General features: G+C 40.0%; 1 long non-coding RNA gene across 2 annotated transcripts; it reads left to right on the forward strand.

Annotated features, from left to right (window-relative positions):
- The first annotated feature begins 3,551 nt into the window (after window positions 1-3,551).
- Window positions 3,552-12,296, forward strand: LOC139634599 (uncharacterized). Of its 2 annotated transcripts, XR_011693995.1 has the most exons (4): window positions 3,552-4,372; window positions 5,183-5,279; window positions 5,548-5,594; window positions 5,818-12,296. It is a non-coding gene; the product is annotated as an uncharacterized lncRNA (long non-coding RNA). The 2 variants fall into 2 exon arrangements; XR_011693994.1 differs by having other exon boundaries at window positions 5,183-5,594.
- Window positions 12,297-26,893: the final 14,597 nt, after the last annotated feature.

The following is a 26,893-nucleotide window of genomic DNA, read 5'->3' on the forward strand; positions in this document are numbered from 1 at the left end:
CAGTTAATTTTGTATTGTTTCAAATTTGTGTTTGAAAACAGGAAAATGCTGGTTTCTGGTCATTGGCTTGTGATTTATGATTCTGTTTTGTAAAGAGGGAGAGAGAAAGAGCAGGAAACATTGGTTTGTGTATGTGTGCATGTGTGTGTGTGAGACAAAGAGTTACACCTTAGGGACAATCACAGTCCTTTCAGTTGTTACTTTTACTGGCATCACGTCCCCTGAGCTGGTCTTCAGGAGCTGACCATATGACCCATGATCCAGTCGTACTCTCTGATGTGCTAATGACTGGTCTGTTTTTTAAAGTGGAAATCCTCTGCTTCTGTTTCCTACTCATGTGACAGTTTGATGGTGAATAGGCAGGAAGAGTTAAGTCCTTTTGTCCATAAACTCAACATGTCCTCACTATGAGCTCTTTAATAGCTGGTGACTGATGCGAGGCTGGGGATGTCACTGTGGGTGTGTGTGCCTCTACAGAAGCTGTGTTATGGGTCCCCTGCATTTGGAAGTGCTCAGACAACACACAATCACTGTAGCTGGGTCCAAGTCAAACACAAGTCTTACATGTCCTGTGCATCTTTCGTCGCAGTGTTTGTGAGGTAAATACAGTGTACGTGCTACAAAGTAATCCACCAGCAGGGTTGGATATCATTTGAATTTTAGCGTTTCTGATTCCAATTCAGAATCAGAATCAGAATCAGTTTTTATTATATTGTATGTTTCACATACAAGGAATTTGTTCTGGTGATTGGTGCAGTTGGAGGTTCTTGTAAACAACAGATTTACACAGTTTTAGTTTCTGCCTGTATGTGGGAATCAGGTGGACCATGACATGGTCAGAGTGGCCCAGTGCAGCCCGGGGGACGGCGGGATAAGCACCACTGATTGTGGTGTAACAGTGGTCCAGAGTGTTCCCCTCTCTGGTCGGGCAATTAACAAACTGTCTGTATTTGGGCAGTTCGTGGCTGAGGTTCCCTTTGTTAAAGTCACCAAGGACAATAACTACGGAGTCCGGGTTGGTCCGCTCCACACACAGTATCTGCTGTGGCCTGTGGTGGGATGTAAACACCGACCAGGATGAATGAAGAACTCCCGGGGGGAGTAGAAGGGCCTGCAGTTTATGATGAAGGTCTCCAGGTCAGGAGCACAGTGCTGCAGGATCACTGTCGCGTCTCTGCACCAGCCACTGTTAGCATAAAAACAGATTCCTCCACCTTTCGTTTTGCCGGACAGCTCTGTGTCGCGATCCGCTCTGAAGAGTTGGAAGCTGGAACGTGAAGCACAGAACGGAAGATGAAGAAAAGTCTCTGTTCTTCTGCACCAGTAGCTGAAGTTCATCCAGCTTGTTGGGCAGTGAACGCACCTTGGAGAGAAAGATACCTGGGAGCGGTGTGCGGAGTCCACGCCGGCGGAGACGCACAAGCGCACCGGCACGTTTTCCTCTCCTCCGGCGTTTCACTGCGAGAGCAACGGTCAGTGCACCTCTGACCAAAATGTCCAATAATTCCACAGGTGAGTTGAGAAAGGTGGAAAAAGATCCTCTGGAGTTGTTTCTCTGGTGTTAATGAGCTTTTCTCTGGTGAAAGAGCTCCGGAAACCAAGGTAGAAAACTGAATTTACAAAGAAAATAAGGCAAAAAAGTGCACACCAACACACCGAGGCAGCCATCCGTGGCGCCATGGCAACTGGAACCTGGAATTCTGCCTAATGATCCACAGACATAGATTAAAAATATTAAACAGTAGATTAAAATCAATATAGATCAGTTAAATAAACTAACTGCTAGCTGACCTTTGACCTTTGACCACCAAAATCTAATCCGTTCATCCTTGAGTCCAGGTGAATGTTTGTGCCAAATTTGAAGAAACTCCTCCCACCCTGGACACAAACTCTTTGTGACACTCCCCTCTGGCAGGAGGCTGCGGTCCTTCAGGACCAAAACCTCTCGCCACAAAAATAGCTTCTTCCCATCTGCTATTAGCCTTATCAACAAGGCTAGAGAGCCCCACTGTTGCTGATCAATTGCACCAATCACCAGAAAAAATTCCTTGTATGTGAAAACATACTTGGCAATAAAACTGATTCTGATTCTGATTCTGATTGAGGCGTTACTGAGCAATAGAATGGAATGGACGGACAGAAAACCAAAAACAATAAAATATAATAAAAGCAGCCAAAAATCAGACATTAAATTGTAATAAGAAGTAAATCCACTCCAGCAAGAGAAACACATGTGAATGTCAAACTGCACTTATTGATCCAAGGGTGAATTGAGCCTGGACCGATGTACAGTAGCTGAGCTTTATGATTCACTGCAGATTCAGACGCTGCACGGTCTTTCAGATCGATGCTGTGCAGCTTTGAATGTTTGCTCAGATTTGATGTGCAACCTGTCCTGGAGCTAATTATCTTTCCTCACACTCTGCATTTTGCCTTGTTGTCATTTGGCAAAATTTGAGTGAGGTTCTCTTTTGTTGCCACAGCCTTTTGCAGTGGCATCATCGCTTTGCCCACAAACTGTCTCAATGCAAATGAACGCATGAATACAATTTAACTTCTGTATTTCTGGATTTGGTTGCAGCAATGTGGCCCCACCCCCACCCCTTCTCAGCAATTACGACTAATAGTCATAACTGAACGGCAGCCAATGCTGTGTTCTGTAAATGAGACTCAAGTTGTTAGAAAAAAGAATTTTCCTTAAAGCAGCAAAGAAAAAAAGAGGAGTTTGACTGAAGTGTTATTGCTCTTGTGAAATTTCATTCATTCAAGATTGAAGATTCTCTCTTTAGATGAATTATACCATCGCCGGCTCACTTTGCTTTGACTCCTCACTCTCATCCACTTGCATTGTAAAATCATGTCATGGCTTCAATAAAACTTGTTTCCTGCAGTATTCATGGCGTCCCCATTTCATGGTTCCATTACTCTGAACTCTAATCAAATTTAGATTACTTTACAAATTAGATTGCCTTTGAATATTGAGTGCACGGCTGTACAGTCTGCAGACGCTGCTTTCTGTGGATACAGGAGTCATACGTCATCGTCCCCTCTGGGCACAACTTAATATTTGATATGTACTACTTGCATTGGGTTTGATTGACTTGTTTCCTGTTAGTGTTTAACTTGTTGTGAGCCACATGGTGACTGCTCATTTTTACCACTTGTCCTCGCAAGGTTTCAGGAAGTCTTACAGCATTACGAACTTTACTGTGTGACATCCTCCCTCTAATGAGAGCACACCTCTGTCTATGATTTCACAGCCCTCTGAGCTGGTCAGATTTTGGAGGAGATTTTGTATCATACAGACTTGAGCTAATGAGACATCCCTGTGGCTGCCCTGGAACTCCTTTCTCCACTACAGAGCTGAGTTTACCTGAGATCTTCTCATGTTTAAAGTAAGACTGGGCATCAACTGCAGCAACTGCTCCACAAATTGGTCATTAATTTGCTTTCCTTTTTATAGATTCTCCTACTGGAGATTTGAATCTTTCTGCTCTGTGTTTTGGGTATGTACTCTTCAAAAAAAAAAAAAAAAATCATTCAGCCATGGAGTTTGAGTTTGCAGAGCTTCTCTGTCTCTTGTGAATTTTCTGATGGAGTCAGTAGGGTACACAATAACATAAGTAATTCCTTTTACAACTCTTATTTGTAAAATAATACCCTTGATGCTGTTTTTAATGAGGATGATGAATCGTTGGCTCTGCATCCAGCCAGGAAGCCTTTAGGTATGTATGCGTGTGTGTCTGTATATGTGTGTGTGTGTGTGTGTGTGTGTATGTGTGTGCTTGTGTATATGTGTGAGTATTCATAATTCATTATTGCAATTTCTGCTTATGCTGAGCAACAATGCTGGAGTGGCCACTGGGAGAACCGGGACTTTTCCCGATGGGCCGCTACAAATTGGGTGGGTGGCTCAATCTGGAAAAAAAGAAACATCAGAGCGAGGCAGAGGAAGAGCAAAAGCGCAAAAGCGAGAGAGATAGATGTGTCTATGTTGTGGTGGTCGGCCCAGTGGAGCAGGCCCCAAGGCCCACTGTGGTTCTTTGTGGCGGCCTTCTCCCTCAATATGTGACACCCCAGCAAACTGCGGGGTGACTTCGGTCGAGCATGCACCACAAACCTACTGTTAATGTGTTTGTATCTTTATCATTGTTTAAAGGAGCAATTTCTAAGTTTTGCTATTACTACATAACAAATGTTAGCACAGAGCTGTTTATTACTAGGGCTTTGGCTACCAGAGGTTATAATCTGTCCTCTGAGCAGCGACTGCACACTACAGTGACTTGGTGAAATGAAGAGACTCTCCAGCTGGAAGTGATGAAAATAGAGGCAGAACAAGAGGGTTTCTTTCCACCTCTGGAGACAGCTCCTGGTGAGTAAAGGAGGGACGCTTGATGCTGAACTCACAACATTTAATCTACACTTATAAGTGAAGAGTTATTTATGCTAATGTTGGCTATGTAGCAATAGCAAAACTTACTAAAAGCTCAGTTAAATGCTGTGGCAGGAGCGAACTGTCGCTGACTCTTTTTACATGAATAGCAAAGTTTAAAAAAACAAAGCTGTGAATCTAGCAGCTGCAGCTCTGCAGACGACAGACAGGAGGAGCAGAGCAGCAGAGGTTCAGACGTGGTATTAACATGCATCTTCAGTGATCTGATCACAAGTTGACAGCTCTAAATACGTCAGTTCACACCTGGCATTAAAATGCATCTCCACATGTGTCTCCAGCGACCACTTGTAATCAGATCTGACCTCCCCACTTTATATGCAAATAAACACATATGCCTTGTATTTAGCCAATCTGAAAGACAGCTCTGTTGTCAGTGTGTTTGTGTTTGATGGAGAGAGAGAGAAAGAGAGAGAGAGAGAGAGAAAGAGAGCAGGGTAAGGAGGGGTTGAGTGCACAGCTCTACAATGAATTAAGTTCATTAGAAATTGTAAAATATTTTTGGTTCATTATTAATTATGTTGGGACTAATTAGACTGTGGCAGTGGACGTCAGTTGAGCAGGCGGTCCTTCAGTGGGGCCCAGCGCGCATTTGTGTTCAGACTGCTAAAAGAAAGTGGCCCAGACCACATCCAAATGTGGTCTGAGTGATGGGATCTCAGTGTGTCCTCAATGAGTCTTGGGTGCGTCAACACCTGCACTTTGTGCTGTCCACTTGGATGTTAATGCCAGGTTTGAACAGGGCCAGAGTGGATTCAGGACCACAGCTCCCAGTACAGCTCCCAGCAAGTCCAGGATGAAGATTGGTCTAAGTTTTACAGCATATGTGGTAAGCAGAAGAAGCCTTTTTTCTGAGTTTATTTAGCAGGTTAATATTGTAATTCTGGTTTCATGACTATTCTAATTCTAATTCTAAACACTAATTAAAGTACTTAAAGTCTGTGTGATCAGCTCAGAGCTACAGAATTTTATTACAGAGAGATCCAGTGAAGGAGGACAAAGCCATTCATTTTCAATTATGTCTGGTTTCGTATTTACTGCCACGCTGTCCAGATTGAAATCTAATCTCTCACTCTCTACCAACCTGTGGTTACGAGGTCATTTTCGAGGCTATAGCTACACCGTTGCTGTACTCTTTGAAAAGGTATGTCTTTCTCATACAGTTTTGCTTCACAAAGAACATGAATAAATTCATCATCAAATCTGTAATTGAATAATCTAAATTAAATTGTAACATGTGTAGGTGTTACTATTCCATGTATTGTTCTACAAATCATCATAGTTAAATTAACCTCTGTTTACTGCACGGTCCTTGGAAAGTGTGATATGACTCATAATTCCTGGGCTGATTTTTATCCCCACTCCAGCCCTGGTGAGCAAGCAATGTTGAACCAAGGTCTTGTGGACTGTGCAACACCACCAATTACTGTTTTTCATCTTCAAACCCGTTAAACACTTTTATTATATGTTTCTAATTCTCAGTTAAATTCTGCTTGTGTATGGACAGGCTAATTTCCTGCTCAGCAAAGAGTCACAGTATTAAAAGAACAGTTCAACATTTTGGGGGGATATGGTTATTTGCTTTCTTGTCAAGAGTCAGATAGTCACATATGTATGTTGAATTTGAAGCTTGAGTTGATTCCTAGCAATGGAAAATAAAATAAATCCAGCTCACATTTGGGCCACATAATTGTTTTCTTCTGGCCCAGTATACACCCGGTTACATGGCCTGAATCTGGCCTATATACTGCATGGCTGTCAGATGCTATTTTCACATTAGGACCATTTCTGGAGCAAACACAGTAAATCTTTCAGCTGTCAGTCAATGTGAGAAGATAACAGCCAGACACAGCCCGAATGTGGAGGTGTATGAGCCAAACTCAGGCTAGAAAGCTCACCAATTGGCTCATGATTTGTACAAAAACCAATATGTAAGAAATACAAGCTGCAGTTCTATGGGGAGTTAGTCATCACTGGTTGACTTGCAATCTCACAGTAACAATACAGAGTCAGCGTAGTTGTTTTGCCCTGTCTGTGACCTGTGTCATAGCCATTTTGCTATATAGTATAGTTAATGCTGTTTTATTTGAGGCTGAGAGTGTAGGCAATGCACTGTGCCCTCAAATACTCACACAATCTAACAAAAAAATGTGTCAATGGCATGTACATTACTTTATGCTTCCAATCCCTCAATGCAACATTTTGCATTTTATTGATCGGTGAATGCATGAACGAGGAAGTGATTTTGGACACAGACTTTATGCTAAGCTAACCTCCATGGGTTGGCTTTGACATTCTGCACAGACACATATCAATCCTCTCACCTAACACTCAGAAGAAGGCAAGAAGTGTTGAAAGATGCCTTTAGGGTGTGTTCAATGTTCAGGCTATAAACTGACAACCATCACTTACACTCAGTAAAAGGGCTGTTTGTTCTAGAAACATCTAAGTGAGTTGAAAATATTTCAAAGGGAATTTGCTCCTAGTGAAACTGTGTGACTCAACATTGTAAACATACAGTCACTAGAGAAAAGAGGAGAGAAACGTAACAGAGATAGCGGAGTTACTGGTGAGGTTTGAGATCAGACAGCTAGCTAGCAACAGCTAACGCCTGTGTAGCTGCTTTATTGGCTGTTTGTATCAAGAAAACACTGCTGGCAAAAGCACTTTGAATAAAGCAAGGCAAAATAAGGCTGTGCATTGCAGCGGAAGGCACAGTCAGACAGGATGTTTCCATAATTAGTGGCTGTAAGAGCTCAGTCTTTTTACTTCTGCGAGACACAACTTCAGTGGCTTCAAGCAGAGCTTACAGGCTACTTAGCATCTGGTAAAGAGAAAGTGACCCCTTTTTCTCTTGAAAGACCCTTTGGTTGCAGCAGTGATCATGCTGTGAGCTTAATGGACTGTAAAATCATTTGTGCAATCAGCTGGTTAAGTCAGACCCCTGCTGCAACACTAAATAGTTTCACAAAGACCAGCAAGTCCCAAAGACTTTGTCCTCTCTCCATGTGTCCATGAAATGCAGTGCTACTGTACTGCATAGTATTTTTCACTGGATTTACAGTAACACGGGGTATTACCAAGCGATTACTGGTGAAAAGCATGAAAAAGTTGTTTTTTTTATGAGCCTCTGTAGGACAAAAGCTTAGACCTAAGAGTCCTGACAGCTGTGATGTATAGTGTAAGCTTGACTGTACATGCAGCTCAGTCTGTGAAATGAACTTTAAAAAGGGTAATACAATAAATTACAAAACAGCCTCCGGTGAATTCTGGATGTGGATGCCAAAAAAAATTCAAAGGTTAAACATAGAAAGTTTGCACAAGTGTACAAGCCTTTCATAACTGAAGTGAGAAAATATGCCCAAAACTGTGCATCAATGAAAAGGGCTGAATTAAAGCTGGAAATTACAAATAACATTGTTTTCATTTGAAATGAATTGTTTTGTTCAGTTTAGTTTAAAGATTCATGGTCACTGACAATTTTTAACTATTGTTTTTCAACTAAGTAATCGCCCCATACAGAAATGAATATATGACATATACTTTGTCCTTATATCAAGAATGATGTAAGGGAAAATATTATTATCACATGCATACATTTTCTGGATATATGAAAATATACCTTTATAACATATATGAAATACAAAATATGTTGTGAAGATATATGTTAGCAATACATATTTGATTTATATACACAAGTTTATTGAAACCATAAAAATTCTATATGGTTGGGTGAATTAAATATTAAAATTAAATATTAAATACAATTTTCTCCTTAAAGTGTCATTCATTTTAAACACGACCCTTGTGGTCTCAGACTTTTGGACCCCACTGTATATAATAACGACATTCTGTATACTGACAGGCTTTCTGATGGATTTATTTTTATGTGACATATGTCTACAATATAAAAATACATATATAAATATTGGGCTGGACACATATATCAATATATGAAATTCTACCAATTTCTAATAAGTCTCATATATAAGTTTTACATATGCATATGTACATATATTTCATATATGGGAATTAAATATATGTGCATATATAACATTTGCATACTGGGCATCACTGCTCATAGTATTACAGCCTGCTTCTGAGCATCAAGCCTATGGTGAGTTCAGTGTATTGCTGGGTTAAACTGTTTCAATTCATGTCTGTACGAGCTTATCAGGTTAGTAGCTCAGTTACTCTCTATGTGCAACAGAATTATCATTGTTATTATAATGATTATTACTGATCTGATCAGTGACAATGATGATTCGACATATGCACTGTTCACCTCTAAAATAAAAGCCTTTTATCAGGAAGAAAAACTAAATGCACTGTCTGATCTCTTGATAACAGTCTCATGTGTTACACTTTCATCTGAGAATATTTTTGTGTCCCTGAGTGTGTTATCTGTTCATTATAACTTCCTAAGTGAAATGGAAATGGTGCCATATTAAAACAAAACTTCTAGCGAATTTCACTCAGTTATTCTTTCTCTCTCTATATTATTTTTTTATCCTGGGAAAAAAATGATCTAATATCAATAAGTTAAGAATCTGAACATTTTGAGTTATCAACATCAGTTCTTCCATTCTGATCTTGAAACTGAATGTCCCTCTGTGGTTGTCACCACCTGATATGGATACAAACAACACGTGTGAACCATTATGTTTTTGATCCATTATGTTTAATTTGCACATAGAGCCAGTACAACATCACTGATTGCACCTTTGAGTGAAATAAAAGATCTTTTTTCACTCAAGCAAAAATACTGTAGTACCACTTCCACCTCTGGGCTGTTGTTGCCATGGCGAGGCTGTTGATGCTACACTCATCTAGAACAGCAGCATACATATTCAGCATTGTTGCTGTAGATGCTGCTGAAGGTAACAGCTGCTTCACAGTACAATTTGAAGGCAGTGAACTGTGTTTGATGAAATCTTCTTATTCCCTTTCTGACTTTGTCTTTTTGTGCCACTTGAGTTACTGTGTAGGTTTGGTGGCAGAGAAAATTAGGCAATATATCCTTGTCCTGTATCCTTAACCAGAACTCAAAGCTGAATTGACTTTAAAGAGAGAAAATATATTTGAACTAATTATTATTAAACTGAAAACAGGCTCCATGTAACTATTCTTTGGCTTCTGGCTGCTGAGGAATCTGCTGACCTTGCTTACTCCTGTTTCAAATAGCAGCATTTTGACAAATAATGTGTTAAGACTCTGAGAGATTAAAAGCTACATCATAAGTGACAACACAATTTTCAGTAACATCAACAGGTCAGCCTGTCCGCCTCGGCCCATATTCTCCACCGAAACCAAGTGCACATAAAGCAGCTTTACATTATGCCTTTTGGGAGAAATTCTGAAAGAATGTGCTGTATATTTGATTGATTGGTTTATTTGCTTAGTTGTGGAGAAAATGAAAAGGTTTTGTTTCAGCAGTAATTATGTTTCTGCACACATATTCTGCACATATTCTGTAGACTGTGTGAGTGTAGACAGTGTTTCATATGAGGTGTTTTGCACTTTACGTGTCTGGTTTTCTGAATTGTGTTTAAGTGTTTCAAGAAAATATGTCCTGTTTCCAAAATCATGCTTAAGCAATTGTAAAAAAACAAAACAAACAAAAAAAAAAAACTGTGATAGAATAGTAAACATACAAAGACCACAACTAATAAGGAGCGAGATGAAAAGAATATGAAGTAATTCTGCATGTTGTAGCATGAGGAAAAAAATCATTGTCTCAGTCAAAACATGTTACATTTTAAATTCACTGAAGCCTTACAGGTTGCTATTCATTGTGATTTAATGCAGGTACAGATGAGTCTCATAGGCCTACTGAAGGAAGTGTAAAAGAGAGAGCAGGGACTGATCATAGAGGCAACAGCAGCTCAGCAGCAGACCCCTGAACCACAAGCTGAAAGAAAAAGACAGATGAAGGCTTTTGATGGTTTTGATTACTTTGCTCGCCCCCAGTCACAGGATTTAGATTTTTTTTTTTTTTATCATTTATTATCATCCTGAACAAACACAGAAACGCCCTATACCAAATGTATCCAACAGAAAAAGATGGAACCGACTGTAACTGGTTGACTGGACTGTGAGAAAACAATCTCTGTTTGGCAGTGGAACATGAAAAAAGTGAGATCCACAGAGATAGTGCAGATACTTACTTTCTAAATCTAAACAAGGCAGATGTGAAAAAAAAGTCTGTTGTCTGCAACCAAATGTCATTACCCAGTGAGTAAGTGAAGAAGAAACGTCAGGTAGAGGAGTGCGTAGTGGATGTCATTAAAGTTATGGGAAAATGTGGTCTTAGCTAAAGCAGAGGCTGCTTATGACTTGGAAAACATTGCTGGCAAACAAGTTCAACGTCTTAGATTTGATTCTACTCATGAAGCAAATGTGACCTTTGCCTCCGACGGCATGTAAACAGTTGCATAGAGAATAGTAAGAAGCAGCATCTCTTGTTGCCCTGTTGTCAAGACAGAATCAAAAGCTGTGGATGTCATCAGGCAACTGATAAAGACCATCTATTGGGCTGCATTTTGCACAGCTATGGAAACAAGTATGACTGAAGCTCAATATATGGGCAACTCGATGGACGGTGCAGATAACATGCAGGGACAGTATCAGGGGTTTTCTACACTTCTCTCTGAGGCAGTCTCTCGCTCTGATTCATATGGTGTGACAATAGACTGTATATAAAGATGGAGATAGCTTCTGTGACATCACCCATGGGTTTCTGAAGAGCGGTTTTGTAGCTCAGAGTGGGCTGTTTCGCTGTTGCCATCTTGGCAGTGCCTGACTCTGCCTAACTCCTGGCTAATTGAAAAATTGGCAAAAATGTGGGGCATGTGTGGAGCGCCATGCATGCCAGTTTGTGGCAAACATACACTCACCCACCTCTCACTCAAAGTGGCACGACCTCACTTATGCAGAGCTTTTAGCCTTGATAAATTTAGACGAGTGAGATATATAAAAATAAACCCCTGTACAGTTGTCAAGAAGTAGGGAATTAGCTAAACCATTTGTTGTACCAGGCTGTTTATTTATTTATTTCTGCTGTAAAGTTGGGCCTTTTAACATGGGAGTCTATTGGGATTGACTCACTTTTGGAGCCAGCCTCAAGTGGTCATTTGTGGCACTTCTGTGTTAGCTTCATTTTTCAGCCCTGGAGGTTGCTGCTTGGGTGTGATGCTCATCCTCTGAATCTTGTACTTGCAGACACAACAGGCAGTGTTGTGGAAAATGCATCACTGTGTTCACTGGTTACTAATATAGCAGTGTTCATAAGGGAGTTACACAAGCATATGCAGAAGTGGGAAGAGATGAGGTAGGACAAGTATCACAGATGACTGTGCCCAAAAGGGGAAAATACGTGGTGAAATAAGGATCAGGCTCTTCATGTTTGGGAATCCTCAGGAAGCCCGTTTTGTTGATGTGCTCATGACTTTAGACACCATTCTAGAAGACAGTAGCAAATGTTTGACAATAGAACTAAAATAGCACATTACAGTGCATTTGGGAATTCACCATCCAATAGAACAAAGTCAATAAACACACAGCGAAGACAACGACGACAATGTAGAAGTGGCTCAGGGACAACTCTGTGAATGTCCTTCAGTGGCCCAGTCAGAACCTTGACTTGAACCCAATCCAACACCTTTGTAGAGAACTGAAAATGGCTGCCCACGAACAGTCCCCATCCCACAGAGCTTGAGAGGATCAGCAGAGAAGAACGGCAGAAAATCCCAAGGTGTGCAAAGCTTGTCACCTCAGACCGGAGGCTGTAATCACTTCCAAAGGTGCTTCAACTAAGCTCTGAGTAAAGGGTCTGGATACATATGTCAATGTGATATTTCAGTTCAAAAATTCTGTTTTCACTTTGACATCATGAGGTATTGATTGTAGACTGATGAGGGAAAAAATTAATTCTCTATGAATGCACTGTATGTGATGAGGTGTACAGCTTTACATCCCAGTGGGAGAGACTATAAATGTCCCCTTTTGAGGATTACACTGTCAGGAAAGCCAGTGGGACCCTGGGAAAAGGAAATGAGGAGGATCTTTCATGGAACAGCAGGATGTGGAACTAGAAAGCAAAACGTCTTCTTCCTGTAAGAACTCTTAACCTCCCAACTGATGTCGACCAGGTCATTGGACTGGCCTACAACTTACTATTAATACTGTTGATCACACAAGTAGACTGTGAGAGAAGCTTCTCAACAGTCTCAGGAGCCTATTAACCCAGAAGCACCTGGAAGCGTTCATGCTCGTGCACTGTAGAAAGAAATCCTTGTGTCTTTGGGCAATGATACAGTTATGAAGTTGCAGAGACCAGTGCACAGCTCAGGCGTTTATTTTTCCCTGTGCATGAGTATCTTCAAGGAAACATGGCAAACCCTAAAACATTAATAGGCTATGATGTGCTACATTGCTAGCTACTCAGCTATGAAGACGACAGAGCAGTGGTAGATTGACTCTATTGACTTCCTGCTATGTTATTACCTGGTTGTTGAATCCAGTGCTGGAAAATAAATAAATAACTCCCCACTTTTTTACTCTCCTGTGACAACCGTCATTGTCACTCATTGGTTACATTAACTAGCTAACTAACCATGTAGTTACTTTCATAACTTGTCAGTATTACAATCACAGTCCACTCAGTAACATAAAACAGAGTGGCTAGGCTTCAATGTCATACTGAACAGGTGCAAGTATACTATTCATAACTATTTGACTCATTTACAACACTTACGCTTTGTGTGTTTTTAAATGAAGTATTTTTTAAATATTCAGCTTAATCTTCTGCACCACAGAGTGGCAATTACCCAAATTATTTCATTTCACTTCATATATTTTTTGTTGGTTATAAACGTATTCAAGTTAATGGTATTGCATTTTAGAATTTACTATACACATCAAGTGCATTTTCGTATTGTGATCGCCCATATGTCATTTGTGAGGAAAACTGTGAATTCAGTTATTAGTAACTACTGATAACACAACAGTCAACACCAGAAATCAAGGCTCTCTACAGAAGCAGAACATGTGCCCCATCATACATTCATGACAGGGTTTTTTTTTTTTCCTCTAATCCCCAGTCTCAGATCTTCAGTCACTGTAGCAACATGAAATCAACACTAATTATTTTGTCTCTTACAGGAATAGAAAATTCAGCTAAGCCTCATGAATTTCTTGATCAGTGTATTTGCTTGAGGTTGTACGGTCATTTTCTGTGAGCGTGACTCACAGAAAAAAACATATTTCTCAACTATGCTGTTTAAATGTCCAAAGGTAAAGATAAGGCCTTCAGATATACTGTGACTTTTGTGTTTGTCCTACAGGAATAAGGAGATTGGCCTGATAAATCCCCTTTGTGTTTTTTAACCACAGCCCATATCTCACGTTATCTGGTCTATGGCTTTGATTTTGTTTTCTTTTTGTATAAATTTAAAACACTTTCACCTTTTAAGCATTTATTTGTTTTTGTTGACTCACCGAGCTACACACCCTCCTCCTTCCTGTCTCCTCATTTGTCATGCCTGCTACCTCCAACAAAGACGGTTACTCTGTTATTGCAGAATAAAGCTCCCTGTGTCACCTCCAAGTCTCTCTGTGATCGCTTAAGACTAATTTGCTTTCATCGTAGTCAGTCATGTACTGTAGGTGTCATTAGTGACACACCTTTCTGTTTCTGTGCTCAGTCTTATTTGATCAAAGATCATAAATGCTGCCTGCTGAGGCTTGAAGTATTTTCAGGAGAAAGCAATTCCCAGGTTTGCACTCAAAAAGACGTTTAAAGAGTTTTTGAAAACAGAAAAGACTAAAGACAGATGAAGGCCAGAGGCTGAAACATCATCAGCAGTGATTTCAACATTGCTGTTGTAAACAGCTTTTTAACAGTGACAAGAGTTGTTTTACTTTTTGTCTTACCTTCTTTTTTTTTTTTTTGCTGCATTTAGCCCAAGGACACTTTGACATGCAGACTGGAGGAGCCTGGACTTGGACCACCAACCTCCTGATTGGTGGACAATCCACTTTACTTCCTCATTAGAATATTATTAATATGGACAGAGTATTGATGCTAAGCAGAAGTACATGTTTTTGAAAGGCTGATAATTGCACCAGAGTTTTGTGTCCAAAATAAAGTAGCTAATAATTTTGAAGTTGCAGCGTGTTTGCGGAAGTAGGTGCTCCAGAGGTGGGATTTACCAGCACGAAGTGGATGGGCAAAAATGAAGAACACAACGTGTATTTTCAAATATCAGTGAATTTGCACTTGCTCTGCAAAGCTGTATGTCTGCTCTTCTATAACTTTACAGAATCCTGCCCAGTTGTCAAACCAGGACTGTCTTCACTAGAAAAACAACAGCAAAACAAGTCACCTCTTGTCATCATGTGAATATGTCGTCTCTCAGTAGCAAAGGTGGAAGAAGTGGGATGTTATTATGGTGCTGCAAACCCCAGTTTGAACAGATGGGACATAAATTGAATCTTAGAGATGGCAGATATATAGATAAAGGATGCATATGAAGTCAAAGGAAAGATGCCATCTTTCCCACTGGCAGTATGATTAAAACAAAGGCACATCCATGGCAGTAAAAAAAAGTGTAGCAAAAAAATTGCAATTTGCATCCAGTGGATTTATGATTAAAATTCATGAATATTCAGAGGCAAGAGGAAAAAGTAGAGAAACTGTAGAAAAATAACAGAAGGGATTGGAGTTCCTGGTCAATCGGCACATAAACACACACACACTGCCAGTGTGCCACACTAGCCCCCAGTTTGTGCATACATTGTTAGCTACAGATGGGCCTGAATAAATGATTGGAGAAATGTAAAGGATGCAGATGCTTCCACACAGGTGCACTGTATGATACAATTAAACATGCTTTGTGGCATGAACAAAACTCTTGAACAGGTTCAGTTGATTCTGGTTTTCTATGAAGATGACAAGAGGAAGTGACTTTGAAAGAGGGTTCATTGTTAGGGCACAGATAGCGGGAGCTTCAGTCACAAAGACTGATCAACTGACGGGTCTTTCAATAGGAACAGTGATTAAAGTGACATCTGCATATTTAGATTCATGGGGAAGACGTCAGTAAATAGGTTCAGACATTTGAGGACTGTGATGTTTGTGCATTAGTCTGTTATATAAAGAAAAACAGATGAGCAGCTCTTCCTCAGGTGACTGAGAATGTCATGCAGGATGTGATCGGACTGTGTCAACAACAGTCCCTCACAATTACATAGAGAGGGTTATTATAGTAGGGCCACAGTGCATAAACATCTCATTACAAAGATGAATGCACATTTGAGAATTCAGTGGTGCAAAAACCAGAGGTACTGGTCTACAGTGATGTTGAAAAAAGTGATAAGGTGCATGTGTGGCGTACACCAAGAGAACAGAATATCCAGGATAGAATTTAAAATCCTCCTCCTCACCTACAAAGCCATTAATGGTCAGGCACCATTGTACCTTAAAGAGCTTATAGTTCTCTATTTTCCCAATAGGACACTTCGCTCTCTAAATGCAGGTCAACTTGTGGTTCCCAGAGTTTGTAAGAGTAGAATGGGGGGCAGAGCCTTCAGCTATCAGGCTCCTCTCCTGTGGAACCAGCTCCCAGTGTGGGTTCGGGAGGCAGACCCCCTCTCTACCTTTAAGATCAGGCTTCAAACTGTCCTGTTTGGTAAAGCTTATAGTAAGGGCTGACTCAGGTTCCCATGATTCACTGGGCGCTCTCTCTCTATTTCTGTCTCTCTCTCCCTCTCTCTCTCTCGATGACTTCATGCCATTAACTTTGTATTTCTTCTCTCCCGTAGTTTGTGCTTCTCCTCTCTCTCCCTCTCTCTGTCCTCATTCTGCAGGTCTCTCTGCCTCTGGAGCAGCAGGATCCAGAGCCACCACGACTCATCATTACTATTAACCACTGTTATCTGTCATTATTATTGATAACACCAATACCTATACAGCTGTTCCTGCTCTCTTTCTCTCTCTTTTCTCCTCTTTCCTCCCCCCACCCCCTCTTTTTATCTCCTAAACCCAACCGGTCGAGGCAGACGGCCGCCCACCCTGAGCCCGGTTCTGTTGGAGATTTCTTCCTGTTAAAAGGGAGTTTTTCCTCCCCCCTGTCGCCAAGTGCTGCTCATTGTGGGAACTGTTGGGTTTTTCCTCTATAACAAAGTAAGGTCTCGACCCTAAAGTGCCTCGAGATAATGTATATTATGATTTGGCGCTACACAAATAAAATTGAATTGAATTGAACTGAACAGCACAGGCCCAAATATTTGACCCATACAGTGAGGGGATCCGGTGGCTCTGGCATTTTGCTGGCATGGTTTCATGGGTCCACTTGTCCCCTTAGAGAGAAAGGTCACTGCAAATCAATAAAAAGTCGTTCTGAGTGATCTATCCCAATGGTCTCTTCCAGGATGAAAAAGTCTCCATCCACAGGGCGCAAGGGGATGGTTCAATCAGTGTGAAAACTATGTGAATCATATGTTATGGTCTTCACAGTCACCAGATCTCCACCCAGTTGAACATCTGTGGGAGATTTTGGACCAACATGTTAGACAGCACTCTTCTCCACCATCATCAAAACACCAAATGAGGGAATACAGTAACTTCAGGAATGATGATGATCATCGCTTCATAACATCTGTAGAGTCAGTACTTTATCTGGGGGACAGACTGCAAAAACACTCAGCTAGTCATGTTTGCATAGACAACATTCACAGACCCATGATGTCACTAATAATCCTTCCCTAAGAAGTAGGATAGGTTAAAATGAACCCATGGAATCAATATGTAATCTATAATGGATGTTTACAACTGACAGTTTCAGTAATAATTTTACTGTTTGCTTTTATTTTCTCTTCAAAATAAATAAATATGACAGGCAACCTATGGCTCTACGTCACAAGCAATCAGCCACTAGCTAATGGCTGACACTGATAGCTTACTAGCTGTTATGACTGGTCTGTTGGTCTTATTAATTCAACATTGACCCTTCCTTTACCCATCATTTGTCTTAAACATTTTAAATATCACATTGGACATTGTTAATCCATCTTATGCGTACATATACAAATAAACGTTCAGTTAAAGTTAAAGCAAATCAACTTTACGCAGGGTAAAGGTATTTCCTTGGAAAACTTTGAAACCCCCTCTTACCTGTAAATATTACAATATATTTCTTAAGTTCATTGTTTAACACACTTTACTTTCCTACCTTCAGAGTCTCTGAATTAGATTGAGTCAAGGCTCCATGGATAAACAACAATGTTAGTTTCTATCTTTTGCCTTAAGTTACAGTTTAGCTATGTTAGATAGCTGATAGCTTGCCTTTCATTTCCAGTGTTGACATTTCATCACCAATATAAAATGTCATATATTATCTAATGTTAACAAACTCTTGTGCTCAGTCATGAGCAGTGAGGCAGTGGAGGATTAGTTGTTGTAGAGAAACATTTTGACATCAATACAGAGTTTATTATTTCGTTTTAATAGTATTTTGTGTGGCTGTGATGGTTTAGTTTGTCTTTTACCTTTTTGATATTAGCTTTTATAATAGCCGCCCCTTTGGGGTACTTGTACTTTATTTGATTATTTTCATTTTATGCTACGTTAAACTTCCACCCCATTACATTTCAGAGGGAAATATTGTATTTTCTACTCCATTACATTTATTTGACAGCTTTAGTTAAACAAGCAAGGTACTATGCTGCTCTGTACTGGTTTCCCTTTCGCCCTGGAGAAAAAGTTGAGCCCCCAGTTGTTATTGTATAATTCACACTCTGGTCATAAGTCGTTTTGTAAATCAAAAAACCCATTTCGTTGCTCAGGCATGAGGACCTGTTTGTCAAAGCTCACAGATTTGCTTCTTGTGTTCGCACAGCTAGTATTTGCCCTCTGATGGTAATCTTGTGTCTCGGTTTCTTGTTATGTCCATGTTCAGCTGCTGATGTTGATGGATAAGATGCATGTACATGTGGTGCAGCAGTCAACTCCCAGGAGAGCCTGTTATTGATTTTACCTGACTACCTAGTTTATTAGGGTCAAGCTGAAGGGTGTGCTAGCAGAGAAGCTGCTGGTGATGGATACTTGTGTTTGGAAGTTGAATAAATCTTCCAGTTCCTATATATCCAAGCTTGAGATTTGATCAATCGATTAACCAGACAAAATAAAACCAGCACTTATAAGAAAAAGAGTCATATATCTCCTGTTTCAATCTCACCTTGCAGTCTGCTAATCCAGTTAGTCCATGCAGTCTTATTAAAGCTCTCCGATACACACTCATCAATCATTCCCATTATAGTCTCATAGAGTGAGCCTATGGCCATATGTTATTTATACCTTCCTCACCCAAAGACAAAATTTACTGTAGTTTGATTTTCCTAATTAAGTTTTTAAATGAGCTCGGAACTCTTTTTATTGCATTTCATTTGTCTTGCTGTCAGACAGGAAAGTGGTGAGACCTGATTCAAATGACACATCTGTCAAGTCAGGGGGTCACCAAGTCAGTAGGGTTCATCTTCTGTGGATCATGAAAGTCTGAGAAAAATGTCATTGGAATCCATCAAATAGATGAGATATTTCAGTCTGGACCAAAGTGGTAGACTGGCCGACAGCAGCATACAGTTTGATTGACGTCCAATGTCGAACATATTGTATTATTTCCTGCTAGTATATAATGGTAAAGTATTTTGATACTACATAAATACAGTGGCATCTACAAAAGGTATTTTGTTGTTATAACTGTCTCAGCACTTTGTTGTAAGACTTAATAATTTGTTCTTTTGTTTTCTTTACACATTCATCGCATCCGTTCTCTGTGACCCTTTTTCTGGTCTGCCTGCAGGAAGTCAGAAAGCAGTGTGTGCCAGGTGCTGCTGGACGGACAGCTTGTGTGCGTTACGTGGTCTTGCTGGTGAAGTAAAACAGTGAACGTTATATACCTCTAATGCTTTCGCAGTCTGAATGTGGTAACAATACCAACAGTATATTAATACAATAAATATGTAGTATACAGTGTGGAGAATTAATGTGTATTATGGCTTTGGGACATGTTGATGGTTTCTAGTCATTTCCATTTTGCTTTTCTTGGATCATTGTTAAATCAACGTCAATGAAACCCAACATCACTCGCATTTACTGTGTATTTCACGTTAAAGAACTTCCTGAGGCTCAGTGGGAATACCCCCCACCTTTCCTGGTGGGCTGCTGTCGCTCAGGAGGTAGAGCAGGTCATCCACTAATTGGAAGGTCAGTGGTTCGATTCGATTCGCACCTCCTCCAGTGCTCATGTCGACGTGCTCTCGGGCAAGATACTGGACCCTCCATTGTCCCTGTTGTATCATTGGTGTGTGAGTGTGTGTGTGTATGGTAGAAAAAGTGCTATGAATGTGTGGAAAAAAAATTCTATATGAATGTGTGGGAATGGGTGAATGTGGCATTTGAGTGGTTGACAAGACTAGAAAAGCTATAGCGCTGAAAGTTGGAATCTGTGGCTGTTGATGAATGAAAGATTTTCCATGAACGATGAATGATTTTGTAGAGACGTTCATGGTGCCCAGTGTATGAACTTTTATTTTAGTGCTGTCATTGAGTCAAAATTTGAATTTGTTCAGCTCTTAGTTTTTATGGTTATATACACATAACTGCTACACATCAGCATATTAGAATTGTCACTGAAAGCGTGTTAGCATGCTCAAAGCACCACTGTGCTGCTGTGCCCAGTTCTTAGAGCTGCTAGCACACTGTAGACTAAAATCTTGTTATAACATGCTGCGCTTCTCGATTCAAAGCATATGAAATGCCTCTTTTGTATCATTTGTTTAATATATACTATGTACACAATTTAATATTCAACTTAGCTTTCAGGCATGGCTAATGGGAAGTATAATCATCAGCCAACATTAGAAGTGTGCATTAGCTTGCTGTTAAGTGCTGTTTTGTGGAAACACATGGAGCCTTCAGAGAAAACGCTCTTAAACCTGTGAAATTGAGTGTTATTGGGGAAACAGGGTCTAGTATTGTCATATGATGAGCAAGCTTTGAAGGTTGTCCTGTGGCTGGTTTCCACTGCCTGCTTTTTTGGGTGATGGTGCTTGGGAGGAACAGTAGTAAACAAGCTGAGAATCAAACTGAAGTGTCAAAAAGATGGTTCACTGTGAGGCATCTGTCACCCTCAGCCTGGAGTCCGATGTCGTGAAAGTAGATGCATCCTTTCAAAACAACATCCATATGGAGAGGCTGTGCTGTTGAAATTGTCCCTGGGGACACCATAACAAGCCTTATTAAAAACAGATTCTGTTGTGTGGGGGAGGCCTGTACTGGTGCTCTTGAATTTAATCATGTTTCGGATGCCCTTGCCTAGACCTGTATGGTGAATTTATAAATGAGAAATGAGTTGGGTGCCCACGGAAAATGTATCCCCAGGGCCTTCATCAAGCTATCATCTGTTGCCAGTGAGCTGATGCTATACCTGGGTTGTTACGCTGAAGTTGCAAACAGCCAATGTTTGGTTCTCCGGCAGTTTTGTAATGGAGAAAAAAACCACTTGAGATGAAAAGCCGCTTCAGATGACCCCTTATGAGGAACGTGAAGAACTGCCACAAGCACACACAGATGCACTGAAGCTTGAAGGAACACAGTGCAACAGGTTTGGAACTGTAGCTTACAAAAATACCTCCTGGCTATAGTTTCCAGAACATAGCTCTTACCAACACCTGCATCAGTCTTCTTAAATTTCATATTAGCAAGTGAGTACCTGAATGAGCATGAGTGATGAGCTGATTTGGAGCTCTTAATGATGCCATTTAAGACTTGTGTCCTCACAGATTGGCAGTGGCAGTAGTGGTGCTGGTTGAATGCATTGCAGCACACACACCCATTCCCATATCCATTGAAGTGGATATCATATATGAATCGGGCATTGGTATGATGAGATAAATCATCATTTACCAAAAAACATCATAATGAGTACAGCACCCTGTGCAGTATGTAGAATTTGACCTTGGTTTGAAGTTGACTATAGCTGATATTTGGCTTCTCGGTGGTAACATCCCAGTTCAGTTGTCCAGCTTTAACTGACCAACATGGAAAGCAGTGACACTGTGATTCTTTACCTTCAGGGATGGTCCAGACCAGTGTTACCCTTTGTGCGGCTTCAGCCTCATACAACTTGTCAAGCTTTAACCCTAGAACGCTAACATTACTAAAATTAGTAACACCATCACGAACGTCGGGTGAAAATCTCCTGAACGCATGCCTCTTGAAAAAACCATAGATGGGAGGAGGGAAACAAACATACCATTAATGACATCAATGAGCAGCCTGAAGCTACCCAATGACCCATGCAACTCAGACAGCAGCAACACAATGAAAATCACATGACAAGAATAGTGTGGGTGAAAATCAACCGACGTTAGTGTTCTAGGGTTAATCAGTGGCCAATGTGACAGCAAATAATTATATATTAAATGACAGAATGACCTGAAGTTCTTAACGACTTCATCTTCGTATTTTTCCTCCAGCCTCTGTATGTTTATGAAGCAGATTCATAGAGCCATGAATTTCTATGAATTTTTCACCCAAGTCAAAATATATTAGTGGGCACAGACACATCTTATGCTGGAAACAGACTGCCTTGTGTTGCTGTGGTGTATCTGCTGCATCACTGCGACTGACAGCTCTGTCTACATTGAGGTTGTCTTGGATAATGGCTATCAGCAGGATACTTGAATGTTGGATTTCATGTTTGTGTCATATTCAGATTCAGGCCTTTTCGCTGTCTATTTATGCTGGGAACTGTATGGATTATGAATGAGCAATAGGCGAGACAACAAATTTCTTATTAATGCAACATGAGCCGCAAGGCAGTGTGTCCGCTCTGACCCGTAAACATGGGCACCAAAATAGAAACCAAGACGTTCCACAGCCACACGCACACTATGCTCTCAGTGTGTCCCCGGTCATAGGCTTGGCAAGCACCCTCCCAGGTGAAAATATTATGCCCAGTGGTGATCTTTCATTGATTTTGTATGCACCACTTCTTACTCACATTCTGTCTGATTACTACTACTACTACTGCTGCTATTAGTGCTACAACTAGTGCTTCTACTACAACCTCATTTCCAAAAAAGAGGAAAAGGAATGCAGGACAGTTTTCCATTTCGCCTCAGACCATCTTAAATGAGCTCGGGCCCAGAGAAGTCAGCAATGTTTTTGGATCATGTTTTGATATGGTTTCTTTTTAGGATGGTAGAGTTTCAACCTGCATTCGTGGATGAAGCAACAAACTGTGTTCACAGAAGGTGGTTTTCAGAAGTGTTCCTGAGCCCATGCAGTGATTTTCACAATAGAATCATGTTTGGTTTTAGTGCAGTTTAGGACCCGAAGATCGCGACCTTCTGCCTTGTCCCTTGCACACAGAGATTTCTCTGGATTCTTTTAATGATCTTTTAATGATATTATGAACTGTAGACGCTGAAATTCCTTAATTCTTTCAGTTTTTTTTAAATTCTTAAATTGTTGGACTATTTGCCCACACAGTCTTTCACAGAGTGGTGAACCTCTCCCCATCTTCACTGCACTTTTTTTTAGCATTACACAACTTTTCCAGTCTTTTGTTGCCCCTGTCCTAACTTTTTTGAAATGCGTTGCAACAATTTCAGCAAGTTAACATTTGATATGTTGTCTTTGTTCTATTTTCAATTAAATATGGGTTTACATGATTTGCAAATCATCAAATTCTGTTTTTATTTACATTTTACACAGTGTCCCAACTAGGAGTAGAGTAGAGTAGTAGGATTAGAAGCACTAGCAGTAGCAGTAGTGGTAGTCATAGCACCTCTGCTACTCCTTTCATTTGCATGCTCATTCCTTTCCGTTTCTTTGTAGTGCAACTCCGTACTCTCCACACTGCTGACAGATGATTTCTACATTTCCAATATATGTGCTGACTCAAAAAGGTCAGTTTAATGTTAAGTTAGTCCTTAAAGGTACAATTTTACAGAGTCATGTCCTCACAGAGTGGCAGCGTAGTTGCAGGTCTTACAGGCAGTGGTGTAACCAGAAAGTGGCTAATGGTTAAGCGTGGAAACATCAGGATGGACCTCAGTTTTTTTAAGCTTAGATAATATACAATCATATAGAATGAAGAAAAATGGCAAGAGGGTAGTGAATTTTATAGAGTGTGACGGCAGTAGATACATCACCAGACATAATTTAATTTTAATAGGTTTTCTGCCTTCATTGGATCTTTGTGTAATAACTATGTAGACCTGAGTTAACCACACTGACTTTCAGTATTTGATTTATCAACATGTTAACATTTATAACTGTATGCAGATGACTAACTTTTACTGATGGCTTATGATTTGAAAATGATCCAGTACCTTATACAGTATTTATGACTGTATTAACTTGTTTAACCGGAAAAGTGGTAGTTTATTATCTTTTTAAATGACATATTAATATTTATATCATCAGGCTAATTAGAAATCTCTCGACACCTTATTAATGACATGATTTTTAATGTCTCACCAGTAAGAGATTTTATTTAACCTGGCAAGTCAAAGTATTTGTAAATGATGTATGAACTATTAATACAAATGTTAGTTATAGAATTTAAAGCCACTATAAAGGGTAACTTATGATGAGAAAATGGCACCAGAATGATAATAAGAAGAAATATGTTTGGAGTGTTTGACACATTATAGGTAGTTCATGCTGTTTCAAGTTAAAAAATCCTGCTCAGGCTGCCTTTTAAAATCAGTCAAGGGCAGATGAAGATAAATTTCCTCAATCAGAAAGAAACCATTTGACCTAAAGGAGCCACTGCCAAATATAGGAAGCAGATATATCCGGTAGCAGGTCTTGATATAATCTAGAGGATGACACAACCTTCAGTTGCTCTTCTTCTTGTGTTGTAGCTTATCTTGATGCTTCCATGTTGGTTAGCAATCATTCACAGCACAAACACGTCTACAAGCAGCAGCCTTGCAAGCCAGATGATTCTAGCAAGCTGATGACTCTGCTGGAAACGCCTGGCCTCCTCTTTGATGACAGCGATTTCCCAGAGGGTTGCAGCACAATTTAATGCATATTTAAAGCATTTTTATGTTCAAACCAATATGACTATTATATGACATAGGCACAGTGCTGCTGCCAGGTTTGGCCATAAACAACGTAATTATGTAACCAGCAGACTAGTCCATGAGAGCAGTACTTACAAATTCAGATTTCACTTCCTCCACAGGAATTCCATTTAGATTGTCTTATTGCAATATAGCATGTTGCATGGAAGGAAGTACAGTATTGCAGTGTCATCAGCTTGGAGGCTATGCAACATTGATTTGTCACTGAATCTGCACAAATCTTAATTTGACTAGTCAAATATCTGCGTAGCTGAGCATTAAGATTAGTTCAGCTGAGCCACACAGGCAGTTAACCAGCAGAGGGACCGACATTACTTTTCACTGTCACATGGCACATAAAAGGTAAAACAGCTTTAAACGGGATCTGTTCACGCACTGTTTGACAAAACCACAGAGATGGCAACTGCACCTTTTTGTGCCATGTGATTTTCAAATGATCATGTGCTGGTGGGCGACAGAAGTGCAAATGTCTGAATCCTTTGACACCAAAATTGCACTGCTCCATTTAATTATCAGAGAAACCTCATCTCCCAGACCTCTCTCTCTCTCTCTGTGTGTAGGCTGAGTCACACCAAAGGTGAGTCACCAAAATCTGTTCTAAAAGCCTCTGGATATGACATCATCTTATCTGTGTTTAGCCAGTTATTCACGGAAATAAGATAAAGTCACCAAAATTCACATCAAAAAGAACAAAAGAGCAACCTTTCAAAGGCCCCAGACTGTGAAAGGCTCCAAAAGTTTGATTTACGGTAATTTGGTTAATTGCCCTTTATATTGTGAATACTGAGCACTAAATTCTAAGATATACTTTATGTGACAAGGGTACTGCATTGTTAGTTAATCTTCAGGTTCTGTCTTGTATAAGGACTACTTGAAAACTACTTGTAATACCTTCATTACTTAAAGTTTCTCCCCAGACATGTTTTAAACTATGTAAAAATACTTTAATATTTTGATTAACATGATTTTCCCACATAAAAAGTTAAAAGAAGACGTATTACAACAGTAAACATAGTTATTTGTTTATGTTGTTTGTTAGCTTGTAACTGGCAGTGGCTGACACAGTGTTAGTGGGTCTATTTTGCCCACCCTCCATCCCTGAAAGTTGACAGGGTTGGCTCCTTAGGTTATATGATGTTTGAATCCCTGGCTGTCTGAATTTATTTTCACAAGACTCTCATTGGTTCACTGCAGTTTCAAGGTGGAAATACACATTCAAGGTGTTGACTGCTTATTTCACTCATGAAATGTCTTGTATTATACAATTGAAAAAAAACCAAAACAAAACATATGGATGTTAAGGTTAAAAACTTGACTTTCATCGGAGGGGTTCTTTAAGGGAATACTTTCCTTTTTAAAGTTTCATAAAGGATTTTGTGGTTCAGAGTCTAATAGATGTCCTCAGATGTGTCACTTGAGTCAGCATTTGTTTTGTAACAAGGTTGTTTTCCTTGGCTGAGCACCATAACATCCTAAAGCTTTTGCCTGGCAGCCTCACAGTGACAAAAGATGAAGTCACTCCACCCAGTCACATGACCCCCCCATTAAACTGCAATAACATAACCATAAAGAAATAACTTATCGATCATTGAGCTCTAGAGTTGTGGATTGGTGCATTTTCATGCTAAGCTAACCTACAGTGCCCATCCTCCTGTGACTTGATATTTAATGAACTGACATGATATTGACAGCAAGAGAGGTATGATAACATAAGATATGATACGTGTTTCAGCAGCAAAGTGGACAGTACAATGAAAGTGAATGTATTTCCCAAATGTTAGACCATTTTTTAAAATGTATATTGTGTTTCCATGGTGCATCTGCATTTTAATACATCTGGCAGTGAGGGTGACAGGGGTCATCAGGGGCCCAAACTCCAACTTGGTTAATCCAGCCATGACTTCAAGGCACACCCTACATTCAAGGATGGGTACAACAAAACATAAAGACAAAAAATGATAAAAAAAAAATGTTCCACAACTTTAAAGTTTATTGGTATTTTGCTGGATCAGAAAATCTGTCCTCCGTTCTGCTCCTTTCTTCAGAGTAGTCTTCATATGCCCTCTACCACATTCAAAGCTTGTAATTTGTGTACTTCAGCACATCATTGGCATACTGTCTATTATTTTCAAAGCAATATGTGTGTATGTGCTTGTCTACCATCTGTATCAATATAACCCTGTCATTCAGTATGTTTTAATGCCCTGTTTGTTTTTCATTTATCTCACTGCATCTGTCATTTTAGAAAGTAACACTAAGGTGCATCTATTTGTGCATTAA

This window comes from Trachinotus anak, unplaced genomic scaffold (genome assembly GCF_046630095.1).
Source record: "Trachinotus anak isolate AG129_WGS33_773 ecotype Australia unplaced genomic scaffold, CSIRO_AGI_Tana_v1 ptg000016l, whole genome shotgun sequence".
NCBI lineage: Eukaryota > Metazoa > Chordata > Actinopteri > Carangiformes > Carangidae > Trachinotus > Trachinotus anak.